Source organism: Rattus norvegicus, chromosome 19 (genome assembly GCF_036323735.1).
Source record: "Rattus norvegicus strain BN/NHsdMcwi chromosome 19, GRCr8, whole genome shotgun sequence".
In the NCBI taxonomy this organism is placed as follows: domain Eukaryota; kingdom Metazoa; phylum Chordata; class Mammalia; order Rodentia; family Muridae; genus Rattus; species Rattus norvegicus.
The window spans coordinates 67,926,966-67,950,129 of NC_086037.1; the positions used below are offsets into that span (position 1 = coordinate 67,926,966).

The 23,164-nt window shown below is 44.3% G+C and overlaps 1 protein-coding gene across 2 annotated transcripts in view; it reads right to left on the reverse strand.

Annotated features, from left to right (window-relative positions):
* Ankrd11 (ankyrin repeat domain containing 11) overlaps positions 1-23,164 on the reverse strand; it is a 158,656-nt gene that overhangs the window by 78,130 nt on the left and 57,362 nt on the right. For both annotated transcript variants that reach the window (XM_008772667.4, NM_001374009.1), the window contains exon 2: positions 13,088-13,151. The gene's annotated coding sequence lies outside the window, so the exon portion shown is untranslated. The remainder of the gene's footprint in view (positions 1-13,087; positions 13,152-23,164) is intronic.

Sequence of the window (23,164 nt, forward strand, 5' to 3'; positions counted from 1 at the left end):
TAGAAAGACTGAGGTTATCTTAGAGGCATTAATTTATATTTAACATAAACTGTATTGCTTTTCTGCGTGTGCTGCACTCTGTTCCCCTTTCCCCTGCTTCTCGAGTGCTGGAATTACAAGTGTGCACCATCATGGCTGACTGTAAACACTAATTCTTAGCCAAAATAAGTCCCAGTAAGACACTTGGGTCTGGAGAAGGGTTTTAACTGACTCTGGTAGGTTAGAAAGAGCAAACTCGTTAATCATCCTCGGTACTAAGACTAGTTCTACACACCCACAATTCTGTTTGCCAGAGACCACACTCTCAACTTCCCAGTAACAGCCAAGATGTTGGTGCTTATTTGATTACAAAGATAACAATTCAGAACAAACAGACACGGCAGTTTGTGAGGGCACCAAACACTCCGTCAGCTGGCGAGGAGTAACGTAAACAGTGTCAGCCATCTCTCCAGAGAAGGGACAGGTGGCAAATGAAGGAACATTGCTGGAGGAGCCTATGGCTGAAGAACAGCAAGGTTCGGTATTAGTGGGACAAACAAAGAAGACAATAAACCTATTTTATAGGGTAAAAATAATTCAACAGGAAAAGGAACTTGCAAAGTTAGCAACAGCAAGTTTAAAAGAGAAATATTCTCCCAAATTGGGAAGGTCTTCAAAACCACTTTTAAAACTACTACAGACTCCCCAAGAAAGGTTTCAGAACGTCATGCCACAAAGGGCAACAAGACCACACAGCCAACACAGCCAAAGTGCACAAATTCAAAACAGAAAGACGTAGAGAAAACCCTGGGTGACGAGTCAGGCAGTGCTGAGCCATCACGCGGCCATGATGAGCTCAGCATTCAAAATGGGGATCCCTCGGACATCAGGAACCAGCCCAGTCAGTGCTGCAAAGCAATGTTAGCTGGGGTGCAACTGGAGAGCTCTTTAGAAATTAAAGGACCTTGCTGTTCTTGCAGAGAATCCAGATTAGGTTCCCAGCACCTACATGGTGGCTCACAGCCATCAATACCCACAATTCCAGGGGATCACATGGCCTCTTCTGACCTGAGCAAAAGGTCAGCACACCTGAGCAAAAAGGTCAGCACAGGGTAAAAACACATGCACACAGGACAAATACTAAACACACATGAGATATGAACAGATACGTGATGATCCTAGTCCACCAAACATTAGAAGTCATGGATTTGGTAAATCTGTATGTAAAACTTTTAACAGTCCGTGGAAACATAAGCAAAACAATTGCAATGGCTGATTTGTTCCTTGTATAAATTAACAAAGGGAAGGGTGTGCTCCATAATAAAATTTCTAGCATCTCAGACTATAGCAAATGACCACAAAAAAAGTCCATGATAAAGATGGCTGCCCTTGAGTTGCTCATAAACAGTTTATCTCTGAATATGCCCTGGAAGAGAATCTTCACTCCAGTAGCTGCAGAGATCAAGTTGAAAGATCAAACAATGAAAATCAAATAGAAGCCCTCATTGTAAGATTAGCTGAATTAGCAGGTAGTGGTGGTGCACATGTTTAATCACAACGCTCGGGAGGCAAAGGCAGGTGGATCTGTGAGTTCGAGGCCAGACTGGTCTATAAAGCAAGGTTCAGGGCAGCCAGGACTATACAGGAAAACCCTGTGTGAGTATCAGGGGTGGGGGAGAGATGATTTTAGACTGGCTAAATTATTGAGAAAACTTCAAGTCCTGGCCTTGAATGGTGTTAGCAGTTAACTGCCAAAGAATGAGATCCTGAAACTTAGAATGTGGATACGTGGCAGGGCCCTAAAGATTCTCAAGGGATGTAATCCCTGTGTTTTGATATGGGCCTTATTTATTGCTACAGACTCACTGTGAGGAGATTCTGGGTTTAATATGGAGGCTCGAACAGTTACAAAACATTTGTCAAAAGAAGGGTCTACTGACTAGGAGTTGGCTTAGTGTTGATAAAGGGGTTTTTAAGGCTCAAGGAAACTGCAAGTCTAGAGTGGGCAGGCTGTGTAGGACTTAATCCTCCATAATGGGAAGGATGGCTTGCCCTTCACAAATCCTGTAAGATACAAAATAGTGAGAGGCACCATTTGAAAAGGTTCATTGCCCCCCTTTTTCTTATGCCAGAATTTGGAGCTGGAGATGCTGCTGCTCAGGTAGATGGATTAAATGCAACAGGTTTAACTGGGTCATGGACGCACCAGAGGCCAGGTGGCAGCACTTAAGTCGCCAGAGGCAATGTTTTCATCGATACCATAATGGGCAACACAAACAAAGCAATGTCCACAATGGCCTAATTCAGAGCGGGCAGCATAGGAAATGTGATTTTTATGGTGGCATGACAGGTGCAGATCTCTGGTACTCGATAATCAATCAGTGTTTCCAGGCATAAAATAAGAAGCCTACTACATTTTTGATTGATCTCTATAAGAGAAAAATTAGAATCTCAAAAAATTAAAGAAAGGCTACTACACTGGATTGTGGCAAAAGGAAGTCAATCAGTGAAGCGATTTCCAGACCTGGGACAGTCTGCAGACCCTGAACCTTGACTAAAGGAATTGCCAGGTTCCCCTGAGGAGGGACCTTGACAAAACTTTTATGAATTTTACTGTTAGCCTTTCTCCAGTCCCCAGAGGGATCTTTACAGTGTGGGGGAAAACAATCAGACTTTCAAGGTTTTAACAAGACACAGGTTCTGAACTGTCTCTGACTACAGACCACAAGAAACATTGTGGGCTTCAAGTTAAATAAAATAGGGCCTTTTGGAAGTTCAGTGGGTGATTAATGGGAGTTTTGGCTGAAAACTGACTCACGTTTTATTAGATCCAGTACTCATCCTGGGCCCGGAACTCATCCTGTACATGTTTCCTCAGTTCCAGAATGTACGATATACTTTAAAGTTGGCAGAGCTCTCACACAAGTTCTGTGATCTGTAGAACTGAAGGTTTTTATAGTTGCAAATGTCTCTAGAGTTCCTTCTGCTGGGGAAAAAAACACTATTGTGTCTCTGGACAGACTGCAAAAATTAGTGCTTGAAAGACGAAAAAACGACGGTAATAGGGAAGTAAAGGACGCGTCCTCACCCCGACTCCCTTTAACACTCTTGTCCAGTCAGAGCAGAAAGACAGATGGATGGTGGGGGAGAACAGTTGACTATCAAAGAGTCAATCAAATAGTGACTCCAATTACAGCTGCTCTACCAGGTGTGGTGTGGTGTGGTGGGTGTGGTGTGGTGTGGTGTGGTGTGGTGGGTGTGGTGTGGTGTGGTGTGGTGGGTGTGGTGTTCCAACAAGCAGATTAACAACTAGTGTGTGATATGCAGCTGTCCATAAAGACAGACCATAAGAAGCAAATTGTAAATACAGCAATATACCCTGGGTCATGACTTAGTTGGAAGGGATCTTGATCATCTGTTCTGCCACAATCTCACATTGGTCTACTATACTGGTGGCATTATTCTGACTGGACCAAGTGAACAAGAGGTAGCAGCCACTTTGGACTAATGCACACAAATGCACATCAGAGGATGAAAAATGAATCCAACAAAAACTCAAGGGCCTTCTCCCTCAGTGAAATTCACAGGAGTCCAGTGGTAGTGGACATGAAGATATAGTTCTTTTAAGTGAAGGATAAGTTTTATATCCGGCCCTTCTCACCACCAAGAAAGAATTTTAGTGGGCCCATTTGGATTCTGGAAAGAACACATTCCTTCCTTGGGTGTGTTACTCTGACCCATATACCATGCTGCTCACTTTGTGCTGGGCATGAAACAAAAGGCTCTTCAACATGTCCAGACTGCTGTCCAGGTTCCTGTACCATTTAGACCATATGATCCAGCAGGCTCAATGACACTGTGTGTCAGTGGCAGGTAAGGCTCTGTCTGGGGCCTCTGGCAAGCCCCTAGAAGTGAGTCATTGACCTTTGGGATGTTGTAGCAAGGTTCTACCATCATCTATTGACAGACGTCTTTTTCCCATTGGGAGACAGCTCTTGGTCTGCTTCTGGGTCATACTGGCAACAGAACGTTTGACAATGAGCAACCAAGTTGCTTGCGCATAAGCCAGCCATCATGAGCAGGAAGTTCTGTGACCCACTGAGCCATGGAGTAGGAACATGCACGGCAGCAATCCATTATCAGATGGAGGCAGGACAGACATCATCTGGCCCAGCAGGACCTGAAGTTTTGTAAAATCAAGTCATGTATTATTCTACTCCTGCACAATGCTGCCTGCTCTCGAGCGCACCTATAGCTTCCTGGGTTTGCCCCGTGTGTGACCAGCTGGCTGAAGAAGAGAAGCGCGGTGGCCTAGTTTCCTGTACATTACTCGGACACCACCCAGCAATGCACAGACAGAGCATTACAACACCTTTCTGCAACAACCCTAAAAGCCGCAGCAGCAAAGCATCATCACCATACTTCAGGCAGCACACAGTCACACGTATTTTGTTCAGAGGGAAAAATGACCAGAAGTGTGACTGCACAGCCAATGGACTGGCTGGATGGGAGGGACTCAGAAGGAGAGTGACTGGCTGGAAAATTGGTGAGAAAACATCTGGGCAAGAAGTATGTGGATAGAGCTCTCCAAATGAGCAAAGAATGTAAAAATATTTATGCCCCATGCTCATCAAAAGCTTACTTCAACAGAGGATAAATTCAATGATCAAGTACATAGAGCGACCCCTTCTGTGGGCTGTCCGAGTCTTTCCCCAGTCATCTCTGTCATTCCCCAACATGAACACATGGCTGTGGTGGCAGACACAGAGATTACGCCTGGGCTCAACAACATGGACTTCCACTCACCAAGGCTAACCTGGCTACAGCCACTGGGGCATGCCAGACCTGCCAACAGCAGAGACTAATACTGACCCCAAAATGTGGCACCATTCCTTGGGGTGACTAGCCAGCAATACGATGTCAGGTTGGTTACACTGGACCACTTCCTCCATGGAAAGAACAATACTCTGTCCTTGCTGGAGTAGATACTTATTCTGGAATGAATTTGCCTTTCCTGCTCATCTTACTCATGCCAGAGTCGCCGTCCGTGGACTTACAGACGTCTTGGCAACTGCCGTGGTTTTCCAGCCAGCAGTGCTTCAGATCAAGGATCTCACTCGATAAGCAAGTGTGACCATGGGATCCACTGGTCTCACCATGCTCCCCACCATCCCAAAACTGCTGGCCCAAAAGAAAGATAGAACTGGGGTTTGAAGACACAGTTACAGCACCAATTAGTGGCAGCAACATGAAGGGCTAGCATATGCTTCTCCAAACAGAGGTATAGGCTTTGAATCAGCATCTAATATATGCTACAGTTTCTCTCATAGGCAGGATCCATGGGTCCATAAACCAGAGGATAGAAAAGGGAATACTCCCACCTAATATCACCCCCATGAGTTACTAGGACTTTTTTTTTTTTTTTTTTTGGGCCTTCCTGTTCTGTTGGCCGAGAAGTTTTGGTTTCAGGAGGGAAAGCTCCTGCCAGGAGCCACAACAAACATTCCACTGAACTAGAAGCTCAGACTACCTCCTTGCAACTGAGCTTCTGATGCCCTTAAGCCAACAGGATAAGAAAGGAATGACAGGAAGGAAGGAAGGAAGGAAGGAAGGAAGGAAGGAAGGAAGGAAGGAGGGAAGGAAGGAGGGAAGGAAGGAAGGAAGAAACAAAGAGAGAAAGAGAGAAAGAGAGAAAGAGAGAGAGAGAAAGAAAGAAAGAGAGAAAGAGAGAAAGAGAGAAAGAGAGAGAGAGAAAGAGAGAGAGAGAGAAAGAAAGAAAGGGAGGAAGAAAGAGAGGGGGGAGAGGGGGGGAGAAAGGGGGGAGGGAAAGAAAGGGGGGAGGGAAAGAAAAGAAAGAAAAGAGAAAGGAAAGAAGGAATAACAGTGTTAGGAGGGGTAACTGACCCAGATTACCAATGAGAAATTGGATTGCTTTTCCACATGGAGGTAAGAGAGATTATGTGTGGAGTACAGATCATTTATAGGGTGTCTTTTGGTATCACCATATCCTGTGATTAAAGTCAATGGGAAACTGCAATAATCTAATTAATCCAAGCAGGATGACAAATAGCACAGACCCTCCAGGAACGAAGGTAGGGGTCACTCCTCCAAAAAGAGCCAATACCTGCTTGAAGTACTTGCTGACTGTAGAGGAAATGCAGAACAGGTAGCAGAGAAGAAGTTACAAGTATCTATCTATACCAGGTGCAGAAACGAGAATTCAAATAGGCATGAATGTTTGTATCATATTTTGTTAAGAACATTTGTATAAATATTTTTTCTCAATTCCTTTATCATGTAATGTAATAGCAATTAATCAGTGATATTATACTAAGTATTGATTCTTCAAGGGAGCTTGTTACCTATTCTAAAGTTTACAGTGTTTCCAGCTGTACAAGCAATAGTTACATAAGTATAATCGTGGCCTAGTTAGTCTTCATTTGGGAATTAAGCATGACATAAGGAACTGTGACTGTGTCAGGATGACGAGGGTGGACCTGTGATGGTTATCGTTGGTTGTCAACTTACTATATGTAGAATTGACTAAAACCCAAGCATATAGATACACCAGTGAATAATCTGTTTTAGTTAAATCATTTGAAGCGGAAAGACACACTTTTGGGGAAGAGACACCTTTAATCTTGGCCGTATCATCTGGTGGTGGCCTGTACATACAAAATAAATAAATACAAAAGAAGGAAGAGTGTTCTCTTTGCCTTATCCTCACTCTTGCTGGTAAGTTCATTTCTTCATTGGCTTTACAGCCTACTACTTCAATTTCAAGTGTATACTTCTGAAGACCAACCAAGATATCTAGCCTCATGGACTGAACAACTGTTGGATTCTTGAACTTTCTGTTGCTAGACAGCCATTGGTATAACGTACTTTTGACAGACAGACAGACAGACAGACAGATTCTGTAAGAGATGTTCCTCTAGGCAACTCTAATAGAAAAAGTAACGTCTCCAGTTAAATCATTTAAAATAAAATCTAAAAAACTATTGGGAGTCAGAGGCAGGCAGATCTCTGTGAGTTCAAGGCCAGCCTGGTCTACAAAGTAAATCCAGAATAGCCAGGGCTAAACCTAAAAACCCTGTCTTGACACAAACATATTCCTCCAAAAGAAAACAAATAATCTAAAGATTAGGGGCTGGAGAGATGACTTGCCAGTTAAAAGCATATTCTACTTTTCCAGAGGACCTGGGCTTGATTCCCAGCACTGATATGGTGGCTCACAACCATCGGTAAACACTCCAGTTTCAAGAGATGCAAGTCTGTCTTCTAGATCCTATGGGATCAGACATAATATATGCAGACAACACACACATACACTAAATAACAACATCTAGACATCCATTGGGCTTCCCATTCTTGTACTTGTAAAAGACTAACAAGCACTGTGTGATTTAGACATTCTAATATTCCTCTGAAATAAGGCATTACAAAAGAGTCTAGGACCAAGGGGTTGGGGATTTAGCTCAGTGGTAGAGCGCTTGCCTAGGAAGCGCAAGGCCCTGGGTTCGGTCGCCAGCTCCGGGAAAAAAAAGAACCCCCCCCCCCCCAAAGAAGAGTCTAGGACCAAAGCTATAGCAGAGAGGCTGCAATTAAGAAGGTTGCCAGCATTGTATCATCAGACAGTAGGACCTTTCAACTATCTCTTTCCTCCCCTAGCCCCTGATGCCAATGCCCCACAATTCTGGATTCTGAACATGACTTACTTACTATCTTTGCTACCGCATATTGCTTTCAATAAAACATGAACCCAGTTAGCAAAGCAGAGAGGCTCAATCTAAAGAACCAACCATATCCAGACAGATATGGCCATCAACTTACCTATCTCTGTGTCTGTAAGATTAAATATCATGCATCAGTTTCACTTAGCAAAGTACTACCAATATGAATTACACTGCTGACTTCTAGACTGAGAACTATGAAAGAATCCATCGTTAACGGCCAATTTACACAACTTTTTATTTAAAACTCAAAAGGGTCTCAGTGTGTAGCTTAGTAGGTAGAGTGCTCACCTAACCTTAGGAAGGCCTAGGTCCAATTTCTATAAACACACACACTCACATATACACACGGTTTCCCAAAACAAGTGTTCTACAGGTTCTTACCCTACCCTAGCAAATAAGGTGAAATGTACACCCTAAAACCCTAGTCCTGAGGGCAGATGCAACCAGCGTTACCTGAGAAGCAAGAGGATGGAGCATGAACACTTTATCCCTCACTGGTTGCTTCTGAATGAGCTGGAGTTCTTCCAGAGGGATTTTCATTTGCTTACAAAGGACGTTCTAAGCAGCAGCAGCAGCAGCAGCAGCAGCAGCAGCAACAAGGCACCATACACTACTGTGCAAGTTAACCATCTCAATGTGCCCTAAAGCACACTGCAGCTACATACCAAAATACATGCCACTGGTATAAAAGGTCCTGAAGATTCGTGCAACCCGGGAGACAACCTTTACACCTAACAGGATTTCCCTTGGATAACGGATAATCCTGACTGGTTTCCTTGACCTAAGTCTGTATGTGCCCTGTCTCATTTCTTAATTGTAAAAACGGAACAGTGGATTTACTTCCCTGGCAAATGTCTTTCCTGACCTTTAATTCTCTTCAGGGCACAGGCTTGAACACCTCCTGTAAGAACAGAGATACAACAACCCTCCCTGTGTGCTCTGGATCCTGCATCCAGAGGCTAAAGGACGCACAGGTCCTGTAAAAGGTGCACAAAGCAGCACCGTGAAGTGAGACATGGCGACATTTCTGTCTGCACGGGAAGAACCTTCATTTAGGACATACAGAAGACAGAATGATGCTTAATGAGTTAAGGGACAGGACGCAGACTATACAAAGGACAGCACAAGTAAGCAGAGTCCACTAGAACTCAGTGGCCAGCATGCAACTAGATAAAAGGTCAAACACTCGGTTAGAGAAAGTGATGACCTCTGTGCTGACGTCTAACTGCAGAACAGGACATAGACAGTGTCGCGGCAGAGGTCTTAATTGAAACACAAGTGTCTGTCTTCCTAAAGACAAAGGGAAAAGTACTTAAAGTAGTGCAGACTTGGAGAGGCTCTAATGGTTTAAATGAAAAATGCTCTAGTTCAAGTCTCTGCACACTTGATCCCAGTTAGTGATGCTACTTAGAGAAAGCAGCTTCTTGGAGGAACTGCATTACTGGGGACAAGTTTGTGAGTTCAAGGCTTCGTGCTGCTTCTAGTTTCACTGCAGCTGCAGATCTACTCTTGGCCCCTGTTCTGACACCCTGTATGGCACACACACCTCCCTAGCACAACAGTGGACTCCTGTCCCTCTGCAACTGAAAACCAAAATAAACAATGCCATAAATTCCTTTTAATTATGATGTTTTCTCATAGCAGCATAAAAGTAATCAATACAGAGGCTAAAAAGAAACCCTATCTAACACTTAGGACAGAGGTTAAGAGGTGACATGACACTGTCAGGCTTTTACAGACACTGAACAGAAATTACGTTCCGGAAGCCCCAACACTGAGCTGCTTTCCAAGGCTCCTGCCACAGCCCACCCTGACCACACGCAGCTGCAACAATGCCTTTATGTAACTTGTTTAGCAAAGAGTAAAACGGATACATCCCTGGGTAAAGAAGCCAGGCATGATTAACAGCATTCCTATAACTTTAGCGCCACAGAGGCTGAGACAGGTGACTGTCCTAAGTTCAAGGCCGGCACAGGCTACAGAAAAAAAACTGTCAGGACAAATAAACAAACAATCCTGTGAGTCAATACTTCTATGATTAAATGTGCTTACTCTTTTTTTAAAAAAATTATTGTATGTGCAAGGGTGTTTTGTTTGCATGTCTGTAACCACTTTTGTGCAGACCCTAAAATTAATAATTGTGAGATGCCATTTACATGCTGGGAATTAAACCCAGATCCTCTAGAAGAGTAAGAGTAGTCAATGCTACTGATTTATCTTTACAGACCCATAATGATACTGTGTAATGAAACAAAATGTGCTTTGCTACCTATGATGTGTCTCGATGTGACCCTGGCCATCCTAGGTAAGATGTAGGGTTTGGGGGCTGGGGGCTCAGTGGTTAAGAGCACTAGCTACTCTACCAGAGGGCCTGAGTTTGATTCCCAGTACCCACATAGTGGCTCACAACCATCTATAATGGGATCTGATGCCCTCTTCGGGCACACAAGTCTACATGCAGACAGACAGTGACACATATAAAATGAATCTTTTAAGAAGAGAATGTAGGGTCCCTGGGACAATCAATTTTCCTGGGTCCCTTCCTCCAGCCATGCTGCTCTAAGCAGGTATGTCCAATGTCCTCAGTACATTGTGCTAGGCAAAGTACTTATCTTTGCTGTTCTTGAGGACAGAGGGCTGTGCATTATCAAGGACATGGCTTGCTTCTACACTGTACTTTCAAGGGTACCAAGACAGAAAGCATGCCACACTCTTTCACCTAACTTAGAATGTCAACATTACAAAAATAATAAAACAATTTTGCTGGGTACAATGATTCATGCTTGAATCCTGGCACCCAGAAGTCTAAAGAGGAGGATCTCTTGAGTCTAGAAGGTCAGAGGTAGTCTGGGTAACACAGAGTCATCAGCCTCAGCAGGCAGGAGATGGTCAGCCCGACTGCACACACGCAAAGCACAATGCTCCTAGCCTCATATTTTTCTATTTTGTTTATTTCAACTTAAATTTTATTTATCTAGACAAAGCCTCACTAGGGTTGCCTCCAATTTCTGATCTTCCTGTTTCTACTTTACTATTTTGAATATACATGTTAAATTTAAAAAAAAAAAAAAAAAGCATAAGGATCTGGAGAGATGGCTCAGCAATTAGGAGCACTGACTGCTCTTCCAGAGGACATTCCCAGCATCCATGTGGCAGCTGACAACCGTCTGTAACTCCAGCTCCAGGGGATACAACACTCTCTTCCAGCCTCTGTAAGCAACAGGCACACATGCTGCAGATACATGCTAGCCTAAAACAAACTAAAACCATAGCTGATGTGCACATACAAACGAACCAAGCCTTCTTTCATATAAATCACACTTTATCATCATGCCTTATCACTTTCAGAAGCCAACATGTTGCTGGGTGTGATGACTTATACCTGCAATCACAGAAAAGACTGGAGGCCAATCTGAGATATATCATCAAGAGTTTTTCAAAAAACAAAAAGCTGACAACACACACACACACACACACACACACACACACACACACACACACCCCTCAGGGGTGGAGAAATGGCTCAGCAGTAAAGAGCACCTTTCCTGCAGAATAGCTGGGTTTTAATTCCCAGCAGTCATGTGGCGACTCTTCACTGTGCTTGCCTCGAGTTCCAGGGAATCTAATGTTTTTCTGATCTCCTTGAGAGCCCAGTAAACAAGCGGTGCACAAGATACAGTAAGCAAAGCACACATATAGAAATTACTTTCTCTTCAAATTAACTGTACCAGAGCCCAGACCAAGTAGGCCAACCCTACAAGCTCTCAGCATACGATCCTAGTATGATTTTCTTCTAGTCGGAGAATTACATCTCTAGAATCATGAAATACTAACAATCACCCCCACATACAAATAAACAACATTTTGCTTTTCCTTGTTCCTCATTAATATGCATGAATAAATATAGTTCCAATCCTGGGTGCGTGTGGCTGGCTCCCAGGCTTCCACTCTCTTTTTCCTTTTCATTTTAACAGTGTCTGGTGCAGGGACAAGCTGGATCTGCCTTCAAATCTAAAATAATTTCTTCTATTGGGATGGAGAGAAGCACATGGGGTCACTCCACTGCCAGGACAGCGCCTGCCTGTTACTGATCCTTTGTCATAGCTTAAGGCCTGCAGTCAGTTTCCTCTCTGTCTATCTTTTTACTGATCCCTTCCCTTACTTTTTCAAGACAGGGTCTCACTCTGGCCATCCTGGAACTCTCTATGAAGATCAGGCTAGCCTCGAACTCCAATATCTGCAGACCTCTGCATCCCCAATGCTAGGATTAAAAGGATATGCCACAACACCCAGCTCTTTTTATTCTCCTATTAATTGAATTATTCACTTTACATGATGATAGCTTTCACCCTGACAGTCCCCTCACCTGGTCCTTGTGCCTTCTTTATTAAAAATATGTGTGTATACTCTGCATGTGCATGTACAAAAGCACTGCATGTGAGCCTGACACACAAAGAAACCAAAACAACATGCTTGCGTCCCTCGGAGCTGGCGTTACAGATGGCTGCATGTCATCTTTAAGTTCTGAAAACTGAGCCCAGGTCCCCCAGAGGAAGTGCTCTTCAGCACAAGCCACCTCTCCAGCCCCTATAGTTCCTCTCCTTCAAGCAACTCAAGGGAAAGATTAGTCAGATCCATTTCAAAGGGGCCAGAGGCAATGGTGACCAAGATAAAAATGGAGTAAGAACACTGACTAAGGAGGTAGAGGGAGGCCTGTAAATAACAGATAACATCTGGGGCTACTCACCTGAAAACACTAAGAACTGGGCAAGACATGGAGATCTTAAAACTTGCCAAGAACTTTTCTTGCCAGTTATCAATCTTCCATTAGAGAAGAAACAATATGCCAGCTATGACTCAAAGGCAGATGGGCCTCTATGGGGACAGATGTTCCTATTTTCAGAACACATGCCAGTCACTCTCAGGAGGTTTGGGACATATCAAAGATCCCATTCCTTGCAAATGTTCACAGCCTGGCCTCAAATCAGGGAAATCATGAAAGCTGCAGCAGGACCCAAACCAGCAGCACAGGATCCAGGTCCCAGATCCAGCCTGCGCACGTCTGACTCTATCCTTCACGGTAACAGCTGACGCACATGCACGTGGTACTAAACAAGCACAGCACCTGCCACTGGGTCTGCAAACTACTTAGAGGAGGCGGGAGGAACAAGTGCATTTTGTAGACGAGACCATCAACCTACTATTTTTTCAATGAAATCTCCCTCACAAGGACACAAGAGATGTTACTTATAGACCCCAGGAGTGGTGTAGTTACTCCACACCATCCTCTCTGAATAAAATCCAGGACAGCAGTCACTGTCTTGAGCAAAATTCCATCAGGCCCAAGAGCAAATGCAAAAAGCAGTACTCACAGATTCCATGGCAAAAATCAGTGCTGCTCAGGACTGGGTATGAACTCCAGCAGGGCAGGATGCTCTGAAAGGAGAAAGAAAAGCAGAGTTCGTCAATGCTGATCTCTTAGCGCCTTTCACACTTTTAGTCTCTTTCTACCTGGACCAACTGAACATAACCAGTAATCGTTATGAAGGTGCATCCTGAGTTGGTCTGGGTTACACAGAGCTCTTATCTGACAGTTTGCTTTCCATCAAGTGTTTATTCTCAGTGTTACAAAACGACGACGCACAGGACAGGGGGAGGGAAAGACCCAACATGATTCTCTGATGAACTGGCTTGGTGTCTCTTTCTCTCCTCCCCTAAGCAAGGATTCACTCAGCACTAGGCTCGTTTCACCTTAAGACAAGCTTAGATGGAGTTTAACAGTAATCCAAACAGCATAATCATCAAACCTTTATCAAAGTCTTACATTTTTGTATCCTCTATGAAATTTTTGTTGAAACTTCTACAGTATATGGCATTCCCAGCCACCCATGACTGCCTCCTTCCTGAGCATTCTCCCTCCTCCCTCACCGTCCCTCAAATGCTCCCCGAACCAAGACAACGCTTGTCTAGTAGAGAACACTCTGGGGCGCACACTGGTCAGCTACTGCCCAGCATGGTACACCCCACTACATGCACTCATACTTCACATCCTCAATCTACGTTCATATCCCAATCTAAAGAGGAATCTATTCTCAATGACACAACAGCGCACTTCCAGAGCCAGCAGCCCATGCCTACAGATCCAGTACTTGTGAGGTGGAGCCAAGAGAATCAAGAGTTTAAGGTCATCCTCGGCTACATCACAAGCTCAAGAATCACATGGATGAATCTACATGAAGTCTTCTTTAAAAAATTTAACTCGTAAAAGATGAGTCCAGGAGCTGGAGTAATGGATCAAGTGTTACTTTTCCAAGAGCCGAGTTTCCTCTCCAGCATCCACAAGTTGGTTTACTCTCTGTAATGCTAAATCCATGGAATCCAATGCACTCTTTTGGCCTCTGCAGGCACCAGACATGCACATGGTACACAGATCTGTCTGTGCAGGCACAACACCACGTACAGAAAGAGAAGAAATGGCAGGAAGGAGGACAACTCCAGCAACCTGCCAAATTAGGTGGGTGTCTTCCTTCCCAACACTACTTGAGCGAGCCTGCATACTGAATATGGGACCAAACGTGGCTGGGGTGTGCAGGGGTGTGCTGGGGTGTGCAGGGGTGTGCTGGGGTGTGCAGGGGTGTGCTGGGGTGTACAGGACTGTGCAGGGCTGTGCTGGGGTGTGCAGGGGTGTGCTGGGGTGTGCTGGTGTGTGCTGGGGTGTGCAGGGGTGTGCTGGGGTGTGCAGGGGTGTGCTGGGGTGTGCTGGTGTGTACAGGGGTGTGCTGGGGTGTGCAGGTGTGTGCTGGGGTGTGTAGGGTGTGCAGGGGTGTGCTGGGGTGTGCAGGGGTGTGCTGGGGTGTGCAGGGGTGTGCTGGGGTGTGCAGGGGTGTGGATATGTCCTCTCTAAGGTGAGCCCAAGTGGCTCAGCACAGCTGTTCACAGGGCACATTCTTCCGGGAGAAAGAAGTTAGAGGGAGGATGTCCCTAACCCGCCAGTGCCTTGTCCTACCTACTTCATTCTACACAGAGGACAAGTTCTCTCTACATTTTAAAAATTATTTATCAATATGCATGAGTGTTTCGCCTGCATGTACACCATGTACATGCTTGGTGCCTCCGGAGACCAGAGGGACCTGCAATCCCTTTTAACTGCAGTTACAGATGGCTGTGTTCCAACCATCATGTGTGTGCTAAGAACTGTACTTGGCTCCTCTGTAAGAGCAGTAAATACTCTTAACTACTGAGCCATTTCTCTAGGCCCAACTCCGAATTATTAATTATTGAACTAAAAAAAGTTGTATCAACATTAGTGTCTCTCAAAAATCTTAACAATGAGGAAAAAAAAGTCTTAAAGGAGTGTACTGAATATAACCATTCTTAGGAATCTGTGAGAGACAGGGCCCAAGATTCCATAAAGACATCTAACTGTAGAATGTTCTTGTCCCTTATATGGAGGAGGAGGAAGAGGAAGAGGAAAAGGTTTTCATAAAACCTAGAAGTGGCCTTCCTCAAACACTTAAAATGGTTCTACAATTATCATGTAATCAACTATTATACAATATTGTACAGGCCATGATGAGAAAAGGTTTATTTTGTGCAATCTTTCTTCCGAGTATTTTCAGTTCAGTATGTTAATTACAAACACTATAAACACCAGACCATGAATCTGCCAGAATCTGGAGCTTGAATTTCCTAGTCCTCTGGGCTTTAAGAATGTATTTCTGTTAATTTAAGCAGAGTAAAGGAGTAGGGAGGAAAGCAGAGTGTCCACAGTTGTTATCTGTCCTTGTTATCCATCAAACCTACATTTAATACATAGAATTTACTGTGCACAGTAAGTTTAAAAAGCAGCAAAATATTAGAAGAATCAAAACAATGGTCCCAGTGGAATTTGAGAAGAAAGCTCAGAACCTTCACAGCAATGGCGGAGCAAAGAACTGGGGGGGGTTTCGTGCACACACCTGTCGATGCAGCCCCAGCAGTTTATAGAGTACCTGAGTGGCCAGGACCTAGCACCTTCTTCTCCCTCCTAATAACTGCAGAGGGGGAGAGAAGAGGAACAGTCTAAAGCGACAGCATGCCGGCCCCTCCACCCTTAACTGTTTGAGTAATCACACTTCTGTTTTGTGACTGAACTAAAATAGTTTATTTCTGTATTTCACAGGTAGGCCTTTAATTAAAGGTATAACCACAACTTTTCATCCAGCAAATGCTTTATATAAGAATGCATTTGCCTAAAGGTGAAATCAAACTCTAGTGTCAAAACCAAGGCGGAGTCCTGTATCCAATCTTGCAAAATCACTTTAGAACACACATGACAAAGTGTTCACACTTTCCGTATATGAGAAATCAGGTGGAGTAGGACACGTGCTGTGAATACAGTAAGATTGCCAATATATTTTTAAAGGCAATTTCAAACTTCAGTGACATTAGGTTTTACACATAAAAAGTATAGGAAAACAGTGAGGTAACTTTCAAAATGGTAGAACAAACACCACATAATCTCCAAGGGATGGCTCTTCTGTTCCCTCTTACCCTGTTCCCCTCCCCATCTCGCCATGGCCAGCACCCCCCCCCCAGTCCCTCAACTCCCCTCCCCATGCCCTAAATAAACTATTCCATACTAAAAAACAAAACACATGTGCACCCATAATGCCTTGAGATCTGCAGGAGAAGGGGAGGGGGAAAAGCATAACCAGGGAAAACACAAACATAAACAAGACTCACCTACCCACGTGCACGATCCCAGTCAAGGTGAGACCCAGCTCCAAACACAAGAGCAGGGCAGGGCAGGGCAGGGCAGGGCAGGGCAGGGCAGGGCAGGGCAGGGCAGGGCAGGGCAGGGCAGGGCAGGGCAGGGCAGGGCAGGGCAGGGCAGGGCATGGCAGGGCAGGAGGGGCTCTGAGAACAAGCAGTGACCTCAAGCACAATCCTATAACCTTTGCTCCCCAACATATTAAAACTTAAAAATTAAATTTTAAAAAAATATCACCTACTCCTAGCTTGGTTTGCTGTGCACCAAGATGTCCCATGTGCATGTTACACGGTGCAAGGAAAAGTGAGCTTTCTTAGCCTGTCCTTAAACCTCTCTACAGGCTACTAATTAGTCTTAAGGCTATGGGAAAAAGTCAGAGTAACTTGAACCAGAGCACTTGCTGCTCTTATACAAGATACAGGTTCAATTCCTACCACCACATAGTGGCTTACAAATTGTCTTAACCCCAGTTCCAGAAGAGATGACAACCTCTTGTAGAGACTGAAGGCATGGGACATGTGGTCCACACACATAAGTGGAGGCAAAACACATATACACATAAAACATGTTAAGTTTAAGAAGAACCCATCTGAGTAAACGAGCTTCCAGTCAGCACATGCCCTGTTTTAAACACAGTGTCAAGCATATTGCCAGTTGTCCTACAAAGGCAGTGATGAAGCAATTCATACTGTGAATTAAATGTCTATAACAGGAACTCAGCAAACAAGAACATCTACTGCTAGGATTCTGAAATAAATTCAGGGGTGTCTTCAACTTGGTTTGACAGTGACTGTTCAACACTGACTGACATTGGGGCCAGAACTTGGAGACTAAAACAATGAGCACATTCCTGGCTTCATCCCCAGATGTTTCTAGAATTCCTAACAACTCTGACAACCAAAGCTGACCAGCCAATGCCACATCCAGAACTATCTGTCATCTGAGGAAAACAGGCCCAAAGTGGGCACTGGCGTAAACTGTTTGGAGCCCAAGGTCACACGAGGCACCAAGATCAACCTGGGAACAGGATATAGGTCTTACTGACCCTAAAGATTTTCACTCTTCTGAGGGGATATCTTTAACAGATTCCATTATTTCTAGAAAACAATTTAAATCAAGAGTCTCAAAATATTTGGGAGGAAAAAAAACTAATGAAGTATTCTAGAGTAGGAAAAACTCAGCACTAAGGAAGCAGGAAGATGAAGAATTCAGAAACACAGTGAGGTTAAAGCCAACCTGGGCTACATGAGACCCTGCAGGGAAGACTGGGGTCAGGAGCGGGGACGGAGTAGAGGATCCTACAGCTCTCCACAGAACTATATTCAAGGGTTGCAGCATTTGGAAGGTTGAGAACCACTGTACTAAGGGAATTAAGTTAAACCAAAAAGGGAATATGAGGACCAATCCCATGGGTAATATGGCTGCCCCTTCCCATGACATCATGTGAAGCACATCTCCACATGTCTGACACTGAGAATGAGTCCTAGAATGGCCTTAACTCCCAATTCTCCTGAATGATAAAATCCAACATCCATCACTGTGCTTGGTTCCTAGGATTACAGTTTCTATTATCCTGTTTATATGCCCTTTTGTATGATAAAACTTTACAAATGAAAGATGCATGAATAACTTTCAAAAATTAAAGATGGGGAAATGCTATCTATGACCTTACCCAGCCACAAATGAGCACAAGTCAATCTCCTTCTTCCTCACAGATGTCTGAGCAAGAGGAAAACAGGCAAGCTGAACAAGCTAGCTAGTAAGCCCAATCAACGCCATGGTCCTGACTGTGATGGATGACAGTTCTATAAAGCAAAATCATCGGAAGAGCTGAACAGTGAAGTGCAGGGAGCGCTGACTCACTCTCCAAGCGCAGGCTCAGAGTCAAGCTGTGTGTGTATAAACACACGAGACTTTATCTAATGTTGATCCATTTCATCTCAATAACCCTACAGACTAAGACATTGTGATTATCCTTCTTTACTGATGAGAAAAATGAACCACACACACAGGGTCTCACGGTGGGGGCGGGGAAGCCTGAATCCAGCTAGATCCAGAGAGTCACTTTTCTCTGGAAACCAAGTATTTGCAGATGGAAGTTGTTCTTATGGCTTTAAATATTTGCTTGAGAGCTCAGAGAATCTCTGTATTGCCGGAAGTTCTCAGACAGAATTCCACAGGCAAGTGAGCTTCCTTCCCGTCCTCACAATACCAGAGCCGTGCTGGGTCATGCCTAGGACTGACCTGGCCTCCTTCCAGAGAAGAGACAGCCTCAATCTAGTCTCCCCTTTCCCACCCTGCTCCTGGGAGGAAAAGACATGGACTCCTGTTAGTTCCAGGATGAGGTGTTCTGTTACTGCTCTTGAGATTAAGAAGTAAGGAGAGTAATAAAGAAGCTAAAAGAAGAAAGCGCCTCACGCACCTTTTAATTCAATGTTTCTTTTACCAAAGGGAGGAAAAAAAAAACAAAACTAAGTGTTTCAATACAATTCTTTGTCCCCCTAAGCGGGAGATGCAAACCCTCCCCTCCATCTAGTCTGTAAACTCTGGTCCTCCACTACAACCTTCCCATCCTTGCTAAACCTTAGTTGTGATCACAGATGTTTTTACGTGGACACATACACACCTAAAATGAAAACCAGAAAAGAGAGCTGCAGATTAGAGACTGGTAAGTACCTGAAAACAAACTCAAACTTAAGGAAGTGACTCAGCACATCGCAAACAGCCATCCCACAGGAGGAAGCTTGGTAAGGTTATGCAAGCTTCAGAGGACAAACTAAACTCCAACAAGGTCTAAATCTGCACCAACTTTCAATGAGGAAATCCACAACAACTTTTCTAAAGTGACTCTCCAGGCTGGAAGGAGGAGGAATAGGAAATCTCTCCTCCTTCCGGACACTTCACTCACATACACTAACAATAAAAACATAAAACCAACGTTCCCGAAGGCCTAGATGAGGAGGAAAGAGACTGCCAAGCTCTTAACCAAGCCCACAGAATTCCACAGTATACGCCTAACACAGTTCTGCCTTGGTTCCTTCTCATCAAAGCTCACACTGAAGTTCAGTTTCCTCACACAGCAATGCTGGGGAAGAAGCCTGGTAGTGTGAGTCACTAAGATGCAGCCCTCAGGAATGTACCCAACAGGTCCTGACTCCAGAGAGCTGGGTCCCCATTTACCCCTTTTCTCCCCTCCATGTGAATCTGAACGCTTCCTCTTTCTGCCATGTTCCAGCAGCATGGGCCCTTCACCAAAGAGACTGATGCTGTATCTCAGACCTCCAGATCTGTGAGCCCAAACGCATGTCTCCTTGATGACTTGCCCACCGTGTTCTGTCTTTGGAGGTCACTGCCAACCTCGCCACTTCGGGAGGAATGTCCTGGGAACAGTAACATGGCAAAAGTCCATGCTTGAGTTGCTCGTGTGTCGGGGTGAGGGGCTGTTTCCCTCACATGGGTTATATTGCCTAGCACCTATCTCTGGTGGTGATATAAAATAAAAATATAAAATCTACACATGTCCTTTTAGAGATTTTCAAAAATATCAAAGTCCTTTTGGAAGTAGGTCAAGACTTAGTTTTTATTTTGAAAGATTAATAGTTTGCTGGGTGAGCAGAATGGAGTGGAGGAGAGCCCTTTGTGTTTTTCATTCTATTCCTTAGATAAGATCTTTCAATGTAGTCTAGCTGCCCTGGAGCTGGCTTGCAGGCCAGGCTCACTTCTGAGCTCAAACTTAGAGATCCACCCACTTCCTGGGTGCTGTGATTAAACGCATATACTCACTATGCCCAGCCTTGTGATATCTTTAAAATTTATTAATATATTACTTGTACAAAATAATTGGTTTCATTGTAACATTTTCCACAAGTGCATACAAATGTGCTTAGATAATATTTACTCTCTTCCTCCACCATCTTGGCTCCTCTCTTTGACCCGTCCTCTGGTTGAGTCTCAGGATCCTAACACATAATGCAGGTTGGTGTGGAGCTAGGGATCTTCCTGCCCAGTCTCCCAAGTACTGGGATTTACAGGAGCAAGTGTGCCACCATGGCACTGTTCACATGTGTGTTTATATATTCCATCATAAGGTGCTTTTCTCATTGTGGTTGTGAAATTTAAAAAAACTAAAATATATCCTTGTCAGTTTATAGGACAGATGGATGTTCGGTATAGACGAGGGGTGTGTCAGATGTAGTCAAGTCACTTCTGAGCAGTATGGAGAATAAACTGGATTGGGTGTGTGACTGAGGGAATGTAAGTGAGTAAGTACTGATTTACGGAGTCAGAAATGAGAGTGGCAGTAGACACAGGAAGTTTTTTTATTTCTCTTGGAATAGAAATCGACTGGACTTACAATCTCATTTTTGGCAGTCAGAAGGAAGAGCTGCTGGGTTCTGGCTTGTAGGATTGCGTAGACGGGGACTTCTAGAGCAGGTCAGGAAGTTCAGGAAAACAATAGGCTGGACAGAGTAATATCCTCTCCATGTGTGTTGTAAACATGAGGAGGGCGAGCTGAGTGAAGACGTGGGTTGACAGCGTCTCCAGGTGGACACGGACATGGTTATTCTGGGCGGTCAGAGTTGGAATTGACAGCATGGTCAAAGCTACTTGAGGCCAAGGAGACTGCTGAGCAGAACGGTGGCAATGGGAAATGTTTCAGAAGCAAAGTGAGGAAGATCATGTAGGAAACGAGATGGAGAACACATGTCAAAGAAAGCTGGGAGATTTAAAAGAAGCCTGATATACATGGGACACTCTCCATCCAGCACATGGATGGGAGGTGGTGTGCAGGACTTGTTTAGAGACATGTTTCACAACGAAGCTTTTGAGTTTTAGGCAGATTTCACAGATCCTTGGAACTTGATTTCTTTACAAGGAGGAGGAAGACGACACTGTTACTCTGAAGGCTCCTGGTTATGATGTAATGAGAGACCTTGAGGTAGATATGGTACACACTATATGAGGACCTGCCGCTCACCAGCTCTCTCTCAAGCTCTCCTAGTACCTGAGTGTTCCGTACTTCTGGTATGTCAGTAGCCAGGTCCATTTGTACCGAGCATAATGAATGCAGACGCGCAGTGTGCACAGACGTACATGAAGGCCGTCTTGCCTTTACCTACGAGCTATAACAAGCTTCTCTAAAGACCTGTCGACCCGTCGACTACCTAGGCTCAATGAGGCAGGGCTCTCTGTGTAGCCCTGGCTGTCCTGGAACTCACTCTGTAGACCAGGCTGGCCTTGAACTCAGAGATCCATCTGCCTCTACCTTTTGAGTGCTGGGATTAAAAGTATTTCCCAGCACTGCCTGGCTAAAGATTTATTTATTGTTTAGCGGGTGCTTGGATGTGTGCATGTGTGTCTGTGTCTGTATAACCCGGTCAAGTGGAACACACACACACATCAGAACAAGGAAATGCAAGAATCACAGGACAGCAGAGTCTAGTCAGCTGACACATAACACGGAATCACAATCTCTATCCCAGCACTTTGCCCTTTTGGTCCAATCGATTTATAGTTTTTGAAGCATGAAAGTTCAACTGGGATGAATAGCTTACACAGGAAATTAAGTAAGGAATGAAGAAAAAGAGAAGCAGGAACTCCTTCAAACTATATCTCTGTAGCCTCCAAAAGAGTGGCTTTGACTCTAGAATTCTGCCTGGGAGAGCTGCAACCTCCTTTCCTCCCACATGCATGACCTGGCAATCGAACATAGTCACCACCTCCCAACAGCACAGCAACCCCTCTAACCATGATAGCTTTAAAAATGCCTTTTCTTCCTTATGATACTCAAAGGGCATTCAAAATACATTACTTCAAAACAGAAATGCACACTGATCACTAGTCCCAGCTTAAGCAAAACCAAACTCTCAGTCAGAAGCCTTCCTACCCAACTGTGACGACCCATGTCTTTAATGGCAGCACTTGAGAAACAGAGGAAGATGCATCTCTGAGAACCTATGAGAGACCTTATCTCGATCATTTAAAAAATAAAAATAAATAAGAGTTCCTAAGGGAGCAATGTGAACATGAGAGCACGAGTGCAGCCTCCTGGGCACAGCCTGCCATGTGCTCTGACAAAGAGAGCAGAGACCAACTCCTTGCTACACTAGTAACATTTGGTTCTTTCCTTTAAACAGACCTATGAGGATGAACATAGCACGTCATATATATATGTATTTTTTTTCCAGACCCTCTACATAAACTACCAGTTAGCCTTCCCACTCACTAGATATAAACAAAGAGACAAGGAGCTCCACAGAATATGTCCTTCCCTACTCCAGAGCCTGTCTGCCTTAACTTCCCCCATGTCTCTTAGCAAGTCCACCTCATGAAGACAGTGCATTCTTCTCTGTATGGGACAGAGGACTGCAAAGCGTGTTCTCACCTCCCCTCATCTCCAGTCTTCACAAATCTAGAAAGTCAACACTGACTTAATTCTTCCTTTGTCCTCTTCCAATAAAAACCTGTGTAATAGTCACCTAAAGAACTTTCTAAATTGAGAAAAATCTCACTCACCTGACAAAACCCTTGGAGAGAACTAGTTTGGGGGGAAAGCTTTTAAATGCAAAGATCCAACAGCCCTTTCATACAAATTTCAAAACAGATGTCTCCTGGAGCCCACACTTGCTCTGTGGGATGAGATCAATATGACAGTCTCTTACAGGAATACTACAGTCAATTTCTAACACATCAAAGC